The sequence below is a fragment of the Microtus ochrogaster genome, linkage group LG2 (assembly GCF_000317375.1).
Source record: "Microtus ochrogaster isolate Prairie Vole_2 linkage group LG2, MicOch1.0, whole genome shotgun sequence".
NCBI classification, from domain to species: domain Eukaryota; kingdom Metazoa; phylum Chordata; class Mammalia; order Rodentia; family Cricetidae; genus Microtus; species Microtus ochrogaster.
The window spans coordinates 38,862,717-38,876,118 of NC_022028.1; the positions used below are offsets into that span (position 1 = coordinate 38,862,717).

The window sequence follows — 13,402 nt, forward strand, 5'->3', positions numbered from 1 at the left end:
CCCAGCCGGCCCCGCCCCTGCGCTCCGCTGATAGGCGGCGGCTCCGGGACCCCGACGGGCGCTGCGCTCCACCGACCTGCGCGGCTACCTCGTTTCCCTGCGTCGGGGGACACTGGCCGGGCGGTGAGAATGCGTGGGAGCCGAGGCCGGGCGCGGGGAGGAAACGGGCTGGGGAAGTGCCTGGCTTAGGTGCGGCTCCGGTGCTCACGGAAGCCCGGCAGCCAGGGCCTAGCCCAGGTCTGGGTTGGGGATCGCGAGGCTCGTGGTGCAATGCAGGGGCCAAGGGAGAGCGTTTGGGGTCATGTTTGGAGTGCTGGGCAGCGGTGGTGGCGAGGCCGCGCTGGGCCCCCTGGGGCATCTTTTCCGTCGGCCACAGCCAACTCCTGAATTGCCTGCCACATAACCCGAGTAAAACGTGGACCCAGGATTTCCGACCGGTGGTGCTGTTTACAAGTGTCCTTATTTTTTTTTTCTTTCCGGTGTGTGCGCGCATGGGGGGAGGGGTAGATTACTGCTTACACGGTCTAAAATTTGAAACTCCCGAGTTTTGGGTGACAAGTATCAAATTGGGCAAATGACCTTTAAGTTACTGTTGGTGTTTTTCCCTTAGTCCCCCTGTTGAAGCAGTAGTAAAAGTTCTACTAAAGCTGGGAAGTCTGTAATGTGGGCTTGGTGCCTTTAATTAAAGTGCTAGAAAATATGATGGCTCATTTTGTGACATACTGTAATTTAATCTTTTTGTTCCCCAGTTTCCCCATAATAAAAAGAGGCTAATAATACCGTAGCTTACCTCTTGCTTTTCAAGGGTGATGTAAGGTATTGCTAATTAATGTGTTTAGGAAGGTCTCAGATTTGCCTGGAATGGTATCAAGGGACAGGGGTAGATTATCCTCAGTTCCTTTTAATGAATGAGGTCTATAAATTAAGACTTTTGGTTAGTAAAGAAAGGCGCTGGCTAGGCCTGATGGTGAAGGCCTTGTGATCCCAGCACCCTAGAGGCCGAGGCCTGCCCCAGTCCATCCGCAGAACCAGGAAGCAGAGAATGCAAGCTGCCTTCTGCTCTTAGGTTCTTTCTGCTTATTTACTTTTAAGAATATGGACTTTTGTTTCAGGGGCTGCAATGATAATTTGTGTTTGTCCTGAATATTTAGTTTGGCCATTATTCAGCGTTATTGGGGAGTCATGTTTGCATCTAAGCCCCAGGTTTCTGGTATACTCAGTGTCCTTGGTATCCTTCCGTGGGCACCGGTTCTGTAATGTCACGACAGCCTTCATCCCTGACCCCTAATATGCCATCCCCCACCTTTCTTCTCGGAGCCAAGCCGTGTTTTCATGCCTTTGACTGCATTTTTTGTTCTTGAATGCTTTATTCCTCTTCTCTACCTTCCTGACCTTGATTTTCCTGATACTTGTCCCCCCCCCCCGCCCCCACCCCGTGGGCCCCTAGTAACTTATACCTTAAATTTCTGGACTTTTCTCACTCTTACTCATTTAGTTTCTTTTAGTACCTACCAGGCACTGATGTTTTTCTGTTTTTGTTTGCAGGATACAGCCCCCTTGTTCCTATTTCAAAAAGCCAGGGGTTGTAAACCACCTACCCTGTGCTGCTACAGTGTTGTTGAGTCATCCCCACACTCCAGACAGCCCTGGAGTGTTGATTCTCTTTGATACCATGGAAACGGAGGTTTAGAGAACTTAACTCATTAGCCAGTGATCGCATAGTTCATAGGTAATAGAGCTGGACTCCAATATTGTGATTCATACCTAAATTGGGTGGGAGCTAGTTGGTCCAGGGAGGTTGCTCTCTAGGGGGAAATTAGCAACACCCCCTCCCCCCCCTTAGTGATTTGTAATTGGGATTAACCACTAACATGTGGTGGATGGGGGCGGGGATGCTATGTGCGGGACATGCTGAACAAAGAATGTTCCTGTGTCCTTCATGGCTTAGGAATATCATGTTTGACATTCCTGTAATATTTGTTACTATCTGAGCCTGAAGTTTCCACTTTATAAAGTCATCATTTTAACCAAGAGTGAATTTTCTTGTATCTGTGTCTGTCCATTCCTGTTGTATAGATTAAAGGAAGGGTTGTTCTGTTCACCACTTGATGAGCAATTGTTTATAGTTTTGGATCATTACATCATAAGCAGGTTTGCAGTGCAGTCATGTCCAGTTACTAATTATTTTGTCCCAGCGTTCAAATGTTGACATGCATTTTTTTTAATGTAACTTATTTTAATTTCCCCTTTTCATTTATCATTTTATTTAGGATAGATGGATTATGTTTGAAATGGTTGGTAGAGAGCTTACTCGTTTTCATTTCAGAGTGGTAGGTAGAGTAAAAATCGCCAAGTGTTTGACGGATGGGCCACATAGAAACTGATATGGTTGAGGACTATTGACCTAAATAAGCATCAGAATATCCAAGGAGGAACCTCTTGTGGAAAGTGCCCAGCTTTTAGAGGTGGCTGTTTCGATTACTGAATCTCAGATCTACTAATAGAGGGCCATTAGATAATATGCTCCACTGTGTAAGATGAGGCTTTGGGAGTATGTGAGAAAAGGAAATACAGTATCTTCTGCCCAGATGCGTGCGTGCGTGCGTGTGCGTGCGTGTGCGTGCGTGTGTGCGTGTGTGCGTGCGTGCGTGTGCGTGCGTGTGCGTGTGTGCGCGCGCGTGCATGTGTAGGCACACACGTGCGTCCCAAGGCCAGAGAGTGGGGGGGTCAGACACCTTCTGTGTTTGTCTTATCATTGAGGCAGGGTCATTCTGGACTTGGAGAGTATATGTTTTCAGCTATTCCGGTACCCAGCAAATCCTACTGATTCTCCTGTCATTGCCCCTTACCACACACTAAGGTTAAAGGAACATGGGTAACCAAGCCTGGCTTGTGGGGGTTGTGTGGGGGTGCTGGGATAGGAACTCTGGTCTTCTTGGCTGAGGACCAAGCACCCTTAACCACAGCCACCTCTCTAGCTCTGAGGAGCCTTTGACCATCTTCCTTGGCATGCTTGCCATCATTCCATATAGAACAAACTTAAAGCCCTTGTTTTTGTTTTTATACATCTCACCACTGTTTGTGTATTGTGCGTGGCATGCTTCCTGCCTTGTGTTACGCAGAGACACTTTTCTCCTGTGGCTATGGAGTTCCGTTATGATGGGAGGCAGTGTATGTAGGGCAGAGGACACTTTTCTCTGGAGACCTGCTTCTCTTACCAGCACCGAGGTGAGGTGAGTCAGTGTGTTTTGTTCTGAAGGAATATGTTAATGGATGGTGATCGAAAGCGAAGGGTTTTAAGACCCATTTCAAAGACTTGCTTTCACTACCAGCATCTTCACTTAGTGGTCCTAGAAGATAGTGGAATGCACTTTTTTTTTTCTTTTGCTTTTTAAGGGGGCTGATTTATTAGCAAACCAACAGAGGAGGAAAGTCCCTCAGTCAGAGAGAGATCCCATTATATAGAGCAGAATTACAGGGTACAGAGAAGAGATAGTGTCTAGTCATGTAATTATTAATGAATATGCTAATGAGACTGAATACTAGGTCACCTTCCCATTTCTAATAGGAGAGTGTTTTTAAATAATTGAAAATACTTTCATTTGTAAAGAGTCTCAAATTACCAAATTACCTTCGCACTAATTTAGAGAAAGGCAGTGGGGGAGACCGACTTGGAGGAAGAAACTTCATCTTGCTCTGTGCTGCAGATGGGCACCCACCTGCCTGCCCCTTTCTTCGCCAGTCTCTTTGGGTGTTAGATCTGCGGCAGAGGTAGAATTTGGCATCCGGCATGGAAATTGGCTTATACAGAGCTGCTGCTGAAAGTCCGATGAGATCGAATTAGAATAGACAGATTAGATTTGGAGTTAGGTAATCAGGACAGGTATCGATAAGAGGCACTTACCAGCTCACAATAGGGAAAGCAAAATGCATTGGATGGCTACTTCTTGGAAGCCTCGCCAGGAGCTGGCATTGTTTCAGGTCTTTACATTTAGGAAAGAGCCTCACCTGACATGTGGATTAAGACCAAAGAGCTTTCTCCGTCTTCCTGGTTAAAAACAAACCCACTATGTTAAGTGGCAGAGACACATTTGAGGCCCTCTCGGCATTCATTTGAAACACAGTAGATTAAATCACAGTCCCTTATTTTACCATTTAGATTTGTGATTTCAGAAAACTGTGGGGTTTGCGACCTAATTTTCAGAAAGCTAAAATACTGGACGATCCAATTCTATGGCTGTTTAGCCTTGAAACAGAAAATGTAAAAATATGTACTGATGTTGTTGTGTTGTAATTTGAAACATAGCAAGTGAAATTGAAAAGTGAAATGGAGAAAAATCAAGTCTTTTTGTGCCACTGTCTTCAGCCATCATCTAATTCCCTTCAGAAAATCTAATTTCTGTTTAAGTTCTACCAAATACTAAAGGAACAAATTGCCATCTTTTTCAAAAAATAGAGGGGCTTTTGTTATATCCGTCTTCTCTCTCTCTCGAGCACACACACCAGATTTCTGAAATCCCTAACCTCCTTCTTGCTAATAGCTTGTGGACCATTCCTAGGTATAAAGTGATTTAAGGGACAGCTGCCTGCCAAGTAAACATAAGGTAAACAAGAGACCACCATTTTGTAGACAGAGATGCAAAAATCTTTAACAAGATACTAGCAAACGGAGCCCAGTAATGTATGAAAAATTATACTCCGTAACAAAGTGGGGCATCCCAGGTGTGAAAGGCCGAATTGGCAGTTAAAATAATTTTATCACATCAACAGGCTAAGAAAGAAAAGCAATATGGTCATATCAGCGCACACAAGAAGAGCGTTTGACAAGCCCAAGACTAGTTCATTATGAAAAGTGTTCACCAAACAGGGATAAAGAGGGGCTTCGTTGGTTGGTGAAGAATGTCACCAAAACTGTAGATGATCGTAGTGCATGGTGAAGAATTGAATGTTTTCTTGCTAGGGTCAGGAGCGTGAGAGAGATGCCCCCATCAAGTTCATGGTGAAGAATTGAATGTTTTCTTGCTAGGGTCAGGAGCGTGAGAGAGATGCCCCCATCAACATTGCTTTTCAGCAATGATTACAAACTAGACCAAGGATCTTAAGAGATGCCTCATCTGGAAGGAAGCATCTATGACGAGTAAGCACGTGGAAAGGGCCCAACCTCCATCTGTCACAGGTTGACAAGGTGGGGATGCATTCCACACGTGTTAGGGTGACTCAGTCCAGAGCCCTGGGGCAGCAGTGCGGGCTGGGGTTCAGGGCACTAGGGGGGCAGTCCAGTGAGGATGTGCACAGAAGGCACGGCCAGATTGAAAGGCAGCTTCTCCCGACTCGAGCCTGTCGGTAACTGTTGATCCCGATGATCTCAGACCCTCCTGTGCTGGCTTAGGTTACAGGGAACCCTGCAGGCGTCTCTTGCAGCTTTATTCACATTTGTCAGAGTTCATGTGTGACCAAGATGTCCTGCAGTAGGGAGTAGATAAACTCTAATAAGCTTAGACAGCGCTGAAAGAGAGGAAGCAGTCAAGTCCAGGAAACCTCACCCTACATTCTTACGAAAGAAACACTTCCTGAAGAGTCCGAGCTCTGTGTGCACTGTGACTTCAAGCTTGTGACCTGAAAAGGCAGAAACCGTGCACAGCAGAGAGTGACTCTCCTAGTTGTGGGGTGGGTGGAGTGGAGAGGCACCGAGCAGATCTGTAACACAATAAAGCGTCTCTGTCCTTGTCCTGCAGTGATTCACAGGAGGGAGTCATGATACATGTGTTAAAATCTGTAGGATGTAAAAGACCCGTGGGGAAGCTGTGGAGGGTGAGGAAAGCCAGTCTGTGTGGGGCATTGATAGCACCAGTGCGCCGCGTTAGCCACAAGGGTACTTCTTTCCTCCTCCTCCTCGTCCTTCTTGCTGCTCTCACAGGTCAGACCCAAGCTTTCTTCTTAAATCCCAGCCTTTAAACCAGAAAGTTACTTCTCATTCATGTTTCTCACTTTTCCCCTACATGATGTTGACCAAACTAGCAAATCCTTGCTAAGAAGGGAAGTTGATGGGGCTGGTGAGGTGACTCAGCCGGTAGAGATGCCTGCTCCCAAGACTGGCAACCTGGGTTTGATCCCCAGGACACAAGTGGGAGGAGAGAACTGACTCCAAAGGGTCCTAGAGTCCTCAGGAGCGTGCTGCGGCTTGAACCTAGACACACAGCGTGGATGCACAACAAATAATGGTGGAAAGAAGGGGAAGTTGAGTGAAGGGTGGAACACTGCGTGTGCTCACTTGTTAGTGAACTTTGTCAGCTCACATGGCAACTTTCCCTCCCCCCTCCCTGTCCCCTCCCTCCTTCCCTTCCTCCCCCCCCTCCCTCCTTCCTAAGACAGAGTCTCACTGTGTATCTCTGGCTGGCCTGGAACTCACTATTGTAGACCACACTGGCCTCTAACTCAGTGAGATCTGCCTGCCTCTATCTCCCGAGTGCTGGTGTTAAAGACTGGACCATTTTACTCTGCTTCAGTGTCTTGGTTATTAAGGACACTAGATAAAAGTTGCTCAGCTGCCACTTTACCCCCCAAATAACTATATTGCTGAGAACACTCTGATACTCACAAGTTGTTTGTAGACGGTGAATTCAAGCATCTCAGAGGACAGCTTGCCCGCGTTTTTCCATTGCCATGGGTGCCAGGCCTGCGGTTGTGCACTCCTCTCTTGAGACGTGGTCTGGGCCTGTTGTTTCACACTGTGTCTCCTATTCTTGTGCCTCTCCTTTGCATTTTAAAAGCTGACTGTACTTGCTGTGTCTCAAACTCACCTGTGATACTACCTGAATCCGTTCTGTGCCTGCTCTAGCCTTCTCATAGTCTCTAGTTTGGGTTCAGAAACTTTGTTTTTTCTCTGTGTGGCTTTGGTGCCTGTCCTGGAACTCACTCTGTAGACCACGCTGACCTCGAACTCACAGAGAACTGCCTGTCCCTGCCTCCTGAGTGCTGGGATTAAAGGTGTGTGTTACCACCTCCTGGCAGGGGATTCAGAAACTCTGAAAGCCAGATCATTGTAATTAGAGTGTAGTTAGTTCTATCAAAGGATCATCGTGGTTACTATAGACTTTTAAGTTTGTGAACTTCTGTCACTGCTGAAGTTGGCCGATACCTTGACAAGCCCAGCCCGTGGTTCCTTGACTTTCCATTCTCCCTACCCTGAGACATTGTGTTCGCTCTCCCACCTGCCCATTCTGAGAATCCCTGCAGAGGCCTTTGATCTTTCGCACACCTTTCTAGACGCTCTACACGCCTTCTTTTTTTCTTTACTTAATACTAGGTTTTTGAGGCTTATTTTTACTTGTAAGCCTGGCTCCTTGATTTCTTCTGCTGTGTAGGATTACCACTGTTTGAGTATATGTCAGTTTAGTTTTTCTTTTCACTCATTGATGTTTTGGATGTTTGGAACATTTGTTTCTTTGTTCTGTTTTGCCTCAGCCAGATATGTGACTGTTTATGGTATGTAGCGCATGTTCCAAAAGCTATAGGGGAGAGTCTAGTAGTAGACTCCACACTGAGCATGTCAAAGACCCCGTCTTAACTCCCAGAAACCCAGACATAAAAGAATAAAAATATACTGTCAGCACCTTGAATGGTTGCCATCTGGGTTCCGCCAGCTGTCACTGTGACAAAATACTTGAAGAGTTACCTCAAAGGAAGGTGAGGGTCAGAGGTCTTAGCCGGGTCACTTGGCTAGGTGTTTTTCTGTGCCTGCCTGAGGCAGAGAGAGCGTTGTGGCTGGGCCCGTGCTCCCAAGAGCTGTCATTCACTTTTCCACTTCTTGGGAGGGGGGGAAGAGGTAAGCCAGGGTCACAGTACCCTGCTCCTCAAGTTTTTACCGCCTCCCACTAGTACCAACAGCTGGAGATCAGGCTCCAACCTTGCTAGAACATTCCCGATCCAAACATAACACCATTCATTCCAGCAGATGTTAGCCTTCGTGACAGCAGGATGTGGTGCACACACCCCAGCTTGCTTTGTTTAGCTGTCCTCACAGTGGGTCTCTAGGTGTCACTTCAGTTCCTCTTTCTGGAGATGAAAGCAGAACCCTTTGTCCATTGTATAATGTTCATCGCATGTTTACGAGAAGCTCATCTCAGGTCTGGAGCAAAGGAATAATCAAATCAGCAAGTCCAGTGAAATGGAGAAAGGCAGTTATTCTTTGAAAGATTAAGAAGAAGAGCCATATTCTGGGACAGATTGGTGCTACTGTAGTGGGGTTTAGGTTGATGCCCGGCTCAGTGAGTGGTGTGCTGTCCTGAAAGGCTTCCCTAGTAGGGAAGGCTCCGGGTTGGAGTCCTACTTCTGGGTTAGCCTGGAAGGTCCAGCACAGGTCTGGTGTGTCCTCAGCATAGGGAATTATTTATAAATCACCGAGAGAATTGAACACGGAAGTGTATGAAGTCTCTTCGTACGTGTTACACTGTCATGGAGACGTGTGAGATGTTTTTAAATTAGTAACGATCCGTCGCACATTTCCAGACAGCTTTTGCAGTGGAGAGACCATGGGATTCGGGAGACACATACTTTCACTATAGAGAAAAGAACATATGTGCAGTCAGTGACTACTGTTAGGATACTGTGCCACATATACTGATTAGAAGAAATTAAAACGGCAGGGAGAAATTGCTCTTTTTGAAGGAACAAACCTCAGCTGTTTCAAAAAGGTGATTCGCCGTCAGGGTCTCCCACGGGAGATAAAGAGCACTGAAAAGTGTGGGAAGAGGGAAGGCACAAAGGCTAGACCCAGTCAGCTCTGCAGCAAACACAAGCCAGACGTCTGCTGGCTCAGTGCAATCATTGGATTGCACAGGTCACAGGCCCAGTGTTAAGATGCTCCCTTTACCCTTTCAGGTGCCAGTTGCAAGCCCCAGGGTTCAGTTGCTCGTGTCCTTTCTTCCCTTTTTTTAAATCCTCTCTCTGCCCTCCTTCCCCTGCCTGTCTTGTGTTGGGGATTGAGTCCAGGGTCTTTTGCCTGCCTTTGTGGCTTATATACCCCCAAGATATGCCCCAGACTCTACCAGGTTTTTCCATGGCTCAGTAATTTGCTCTAAGATAGATGAAAAGAGGCATAGGGTAAGGTAAGGGAAAGGGCAGCAGCTTCCTGGCCCTTCTGGGGGTGTGCCAACTGAGGATCCTTGTGCCGACAATCTGGAAATTCTCAAGAGCTGTCCCCTTTGGCAACTTTTTTGCATCATCCTGTTAGAAGCATGGACAGCTATGTCAAGATGTGCTCACTTCCCTGGCAGTATACTGCGTGAGGACCCTGCAGGCCTGCCTGCTCCAGAGACTGTCTGCTTTAACCTTCTTGCCTGGCTGTGCTTTATTTCTTCTCAGGGTATGGGTGGGGCCTCTGCAGAGAGGAAGGCATTACTATCCACTGTAGGCAGGGGCAGGTGAGAGGATTTTATGAGCAGCTAAAGGCAGAAAGGAGAGGGAAAGATAGAGTTTCTGTGGTCTGCCCTGGGGCCAGAAACCATGGATGGAAAAAACCAAAATTATGTATCACGATGTGACATCATTTCTCAATCTCTGTCATTAAGTTTTACCTTTCTGAATCAGTGCGGCTTCTCAACCACCACCTCCCTACTGCCTGGCACAGCAAACAGCATGGAATTTCTGGTACCTAAGTGAGAAGACATTGCTGTTTACCCCTTTCCCCCTACCAGTGGCTTCCCCATGCTTTGTGTTAGATCCCACCTTGACCCACAGAGCCCTGTGTGCACTGATCTTTTCATGTTTCCAGAATTGATGTGTTACTATCTCTCTGTCCTTTTCCTGTTCCTTGTAAACATGGCATCCTATTATTTCCTCCCCTGGGGCCTTTGCCGTTCCCTGTCTCAGAATGAACACCTGGCAGGTTCAGCTGGAGACTCAGCGACTCAACACTGCTCCCCAGACTGCCTTCGTAGTGTGGTCCAGATTCCAAGGCAGCTCTGTCAGCTCTTACCCAATCTCACCTGGCCTGCCGTGGATTGTTTTACTCCGCAGTAGTTACCGTTGGCTTCTGTCCTTAGTGTCAGTGTGCTCGTCCTCCAGTTATGCTGGAAGTTGTTAGTGCAGGAATGTCGTCTGTCCTGCTTCCCTGTTTCGCCCAGCCTTAGGATTTTGAGTGGCTAGTTAACACCTAAGAAGGCACAGAGACAGCTTGTTTGATCCCATAGTATTTGTTCTCAGGCTGCAATTTTTTTTTTGTTTTGTTTTTTTCAAGACAGGGTTTCTCTGTGGCTTTGGAGCCTGTCCTGGAACTAGCTCTGTAGACCAGGCTGGTCTCGAACTCACAGAGATCCGCCTGCCTCTGCCTCCCGAGTGCTGGGATTAAAGGCGTGCGCCACCACCGCCCGGCTGCAATTTTTTTTTTTTTTTAACCAACCAAAAAGTGTTGAAGAGACCTGAAATCAGCCATCCTAGAATGACCAGTCTGTTGTTGTCTTGATTTGTAGCAGTTCAAGTGGAACTTACCAAGGAGGCGTGCTAAGGAAACAGGCCTTAGCCTGGGAGCACCCCCTTAATCAATTTCATAATGATGTAGAGTTCAGAGAAGGAGAGTAAGTACTTCCTGGAGATGTTGATGAGGCTGAAGGAGCGAGAGGCCCAGCTGCTGGCTTGACAGAGGGCAAGTTAGTCAACAGATAACCTGAGAATTAGACTAAAGATGGGAGGAGCTGAGCAAGTGGGAGAAAGAACTGCTCTGGGTTGCGCCCAGCAGCCACACACCTTGCGCACTGCCTTTGTCTTGATGGAAGTTGCCGAGAGTTAAGTTGCTCAGGCCCTCTGACAAGGAGGAGCGGTTGTGGGGTGTGGGATGTGGAGGGCAGCTGAGTGTTTGAACAGGGACTGAAGGGCGGGTGGAGCACTGTTTGGCAGCACTCTGCTCATGGATCCCTGCACATCCCTGAGGTCATTCGGTCCATCGTCTTCCAGACTGCTCACAGAAAAGGTCTCTTAATTGTTCCCCACTCTGAGCCCTGCATCACAAACATGCCTTTTTGTCAGAGACCTTTAATTATTAATGCTTTCCCTTTCGTAAGCCCAAGATTGCAATTAGAGTCCAGTTTGCTGTCTACACTGAACTGACCTAAGTTGAACTAAAAGCCCTAAGCCTAAACAGAACCCCGTTCTAGTTACGGCCTTCAGACAGCTAAATGGTTAGCTCGTGTGGACTTGTGAAGGATTAGAGGTGGGTGTGGGCTTTGGGAGCGTGGCTGGTGAAGGCTCACACTCATTTCTCAGGCCCTCTGGCTTCAGTTGCTGCCATCTAGGAGCTGGGTTTGCTCATTTAGCTTTTCTGACCCAGTCCCATTTGCAAAATGCATGTAATGGCTCTGCTTCATTGAGTGACTTTTAGTTCTTGTTAGATAATAATGCCTTTTAGCTCTTGGCATATTGCCTGATCCATAATCTGTGTGTAGTAATTATTGTCTTGTTCTCTGAATTATCTCACAGAATTTGGACTTGAACCTTTATTTAAAGTCTTTTTTATTGCAGAGCATAGGATCAAACTCAGGGCCTTGCATATGCTAGACAGGAGGTCAATTGAGGTAAGATGGCTAGGAGGAGGTTAAGAGGTGGGAAGGGAAACAGGAGGAGCCCCTTTCTGGGCAGTTAGATTGGTTCCCCACCCCCCCAGCTGAGAATCCAGTGCACTTACCAGCATTTGCTGTGGAGGTTGTCTGCAGCGACTTTTCAAGTCAGGATGTTGAAATAGCTACGAGCTATGCTCAGGGCCCTAGCGTTTGTGACCTTTGCTAGCTGTAAACCTACCGTCTTCTAGGAATCAAAAACTGTTTACTGTCTTGTGCTGTACGTGTGACCCTGGCTTTGCCTTATCAGGAGGCTATTCTCTTCTGCACAACACCTCGGGCACCATCCTATGATCCCACTGGCCCACCAGGGGGAAACGTTTCTTCCCAACACTGTGGAGATGTAACTTGAGAGCCAGAGCCACCGGATCCTATGGGCGGCTACTGTTGGGACACTGAGATCCTTTGAGAAGCTCATAGCCACCCTTGGCTGTGATACATCTTTTTCTTTCTATGAGTCTTTACACTTAGATCAGTATTGAGTTCTCTTCCTGAAGAACAGCTGCTTCTCTCAGTTTTATCCTGAAATTGTTTTCTGTAGTAAAGTCAAGAATCCCATCTTCACCTGAGTGAAGTGTTTCTGCAAACAACTCCTCAGGCCATTGCCCATGAGCTGGTGGTAGCCTGTGATAGCTGGGGGTAGCCTGTGGTAAAACAGAGCTTCTCCAGATACTGCCACTATCAAGTGAACATCACAGACTCTAATGTGTTTATTTCTAAAATTTGGTTCTTTCCTTGAACTCCAAAACAAAGTTTAGCAAAGATTGTTTTAAAGTGGGCAGCTGTGGGCAGCTGTGGGTGGAGGGAGCTCCGAAGGGCTGGCAGGCTGTGAACGCTGACGTCCTGTGTTAAGAGCAGCGCTCTGCATTCACTGTGCACAGGGTGCTGGAAGAGGCCTTCGGCAGTCGGTGGGGTGCTGATGTGCAGTAATGAGCTGCTAGTGGTGTTTCGGGGGCACACCGTACATGGGTGTCTGGGGAAAAAGGGATGAAATTTACACTTGATAAATGTATAACAGTGGTTCCGACCTTAAGTATCTTTATGTAGTTCACATTTTTCATTTTGTTTTTTTTCAAGACAAAATGTTTCTCCGTCAAACAGTCTTGACTATCCTGGGACTCAGTAGGCCAGGCTGGCCTTGAACTCACGGAGATTCATCTGCCTCTGTCCCCGAGTGCTGGGATTAAAGGTGTGCGCCACCACCACCTGGCGCAGTCCACATTTTTACAACACACTTCACAATTCATGTTTATCTCAAAGTGAGTGTACATAAATGAATAAAATGTTCATTGGCAGGCATTGGCCTATTATTTCAACACAGGGAGTAAAACACTTCCCTTGGAAGGTATTGCTCACACCGCTTGCTATCTGTATTTCATTTCCTTCCCTTTGCCTTGTGTGCGTGCAGGCCACTGCGCCACACTGTATCAGGACAGCTCGGAGACCCCTTCTCTCTTCCTACCATTTGGGTCCCAGGATCAAACTCTAGTGAGTCACCAGGCTTGGTGCTTTACCCTCTAAGCCATATCCAGGCTTCCTATTTAATTTTAGAAAGAAGATAAACTTGCTCTGGTGAGTAAGGCTCCATGGGTAAGTGATTGCTGCGCAAGTGACGTGAGTGTGAGTCCGGGAACCCATGTGCAAAGAGAATGAGCTCCTAGAAATCGTCCTCTGTCCTCCGCATGCCTATGCCGTCCTCACGCAGTATGCACACGTAACAGTAATGTGAACTTAACCACATTTGGAGTGCCAGTGTGCTTTTCCGTCTCCTGCTCCGGATGACCACAAGTGTG

At 47.2% G+C, this 13,402-nt stretch overlaps 1 protein-coding gene across 1 annotated transcript in view; it reads left to right on the plus strand.

The window, feature by feature from the left end:
* Nucleotides 1-50: 50 nt before the first annotated feature.
* Jmjd1c (jumonji domain containing 1C) overlaps nt 51-13,402 on the plus strand; it is a 169,385-nt gene continuing 156,033 nt past the window's right edge. The window contains exon 1 of the mRNA XM_013351165.2: nt 51-123. The gene's annotated coding sequence lies outside the window, so the exon portion shown is untranslated. The remainder of the gene's footprint in view (nt 124-13,402) is intronic.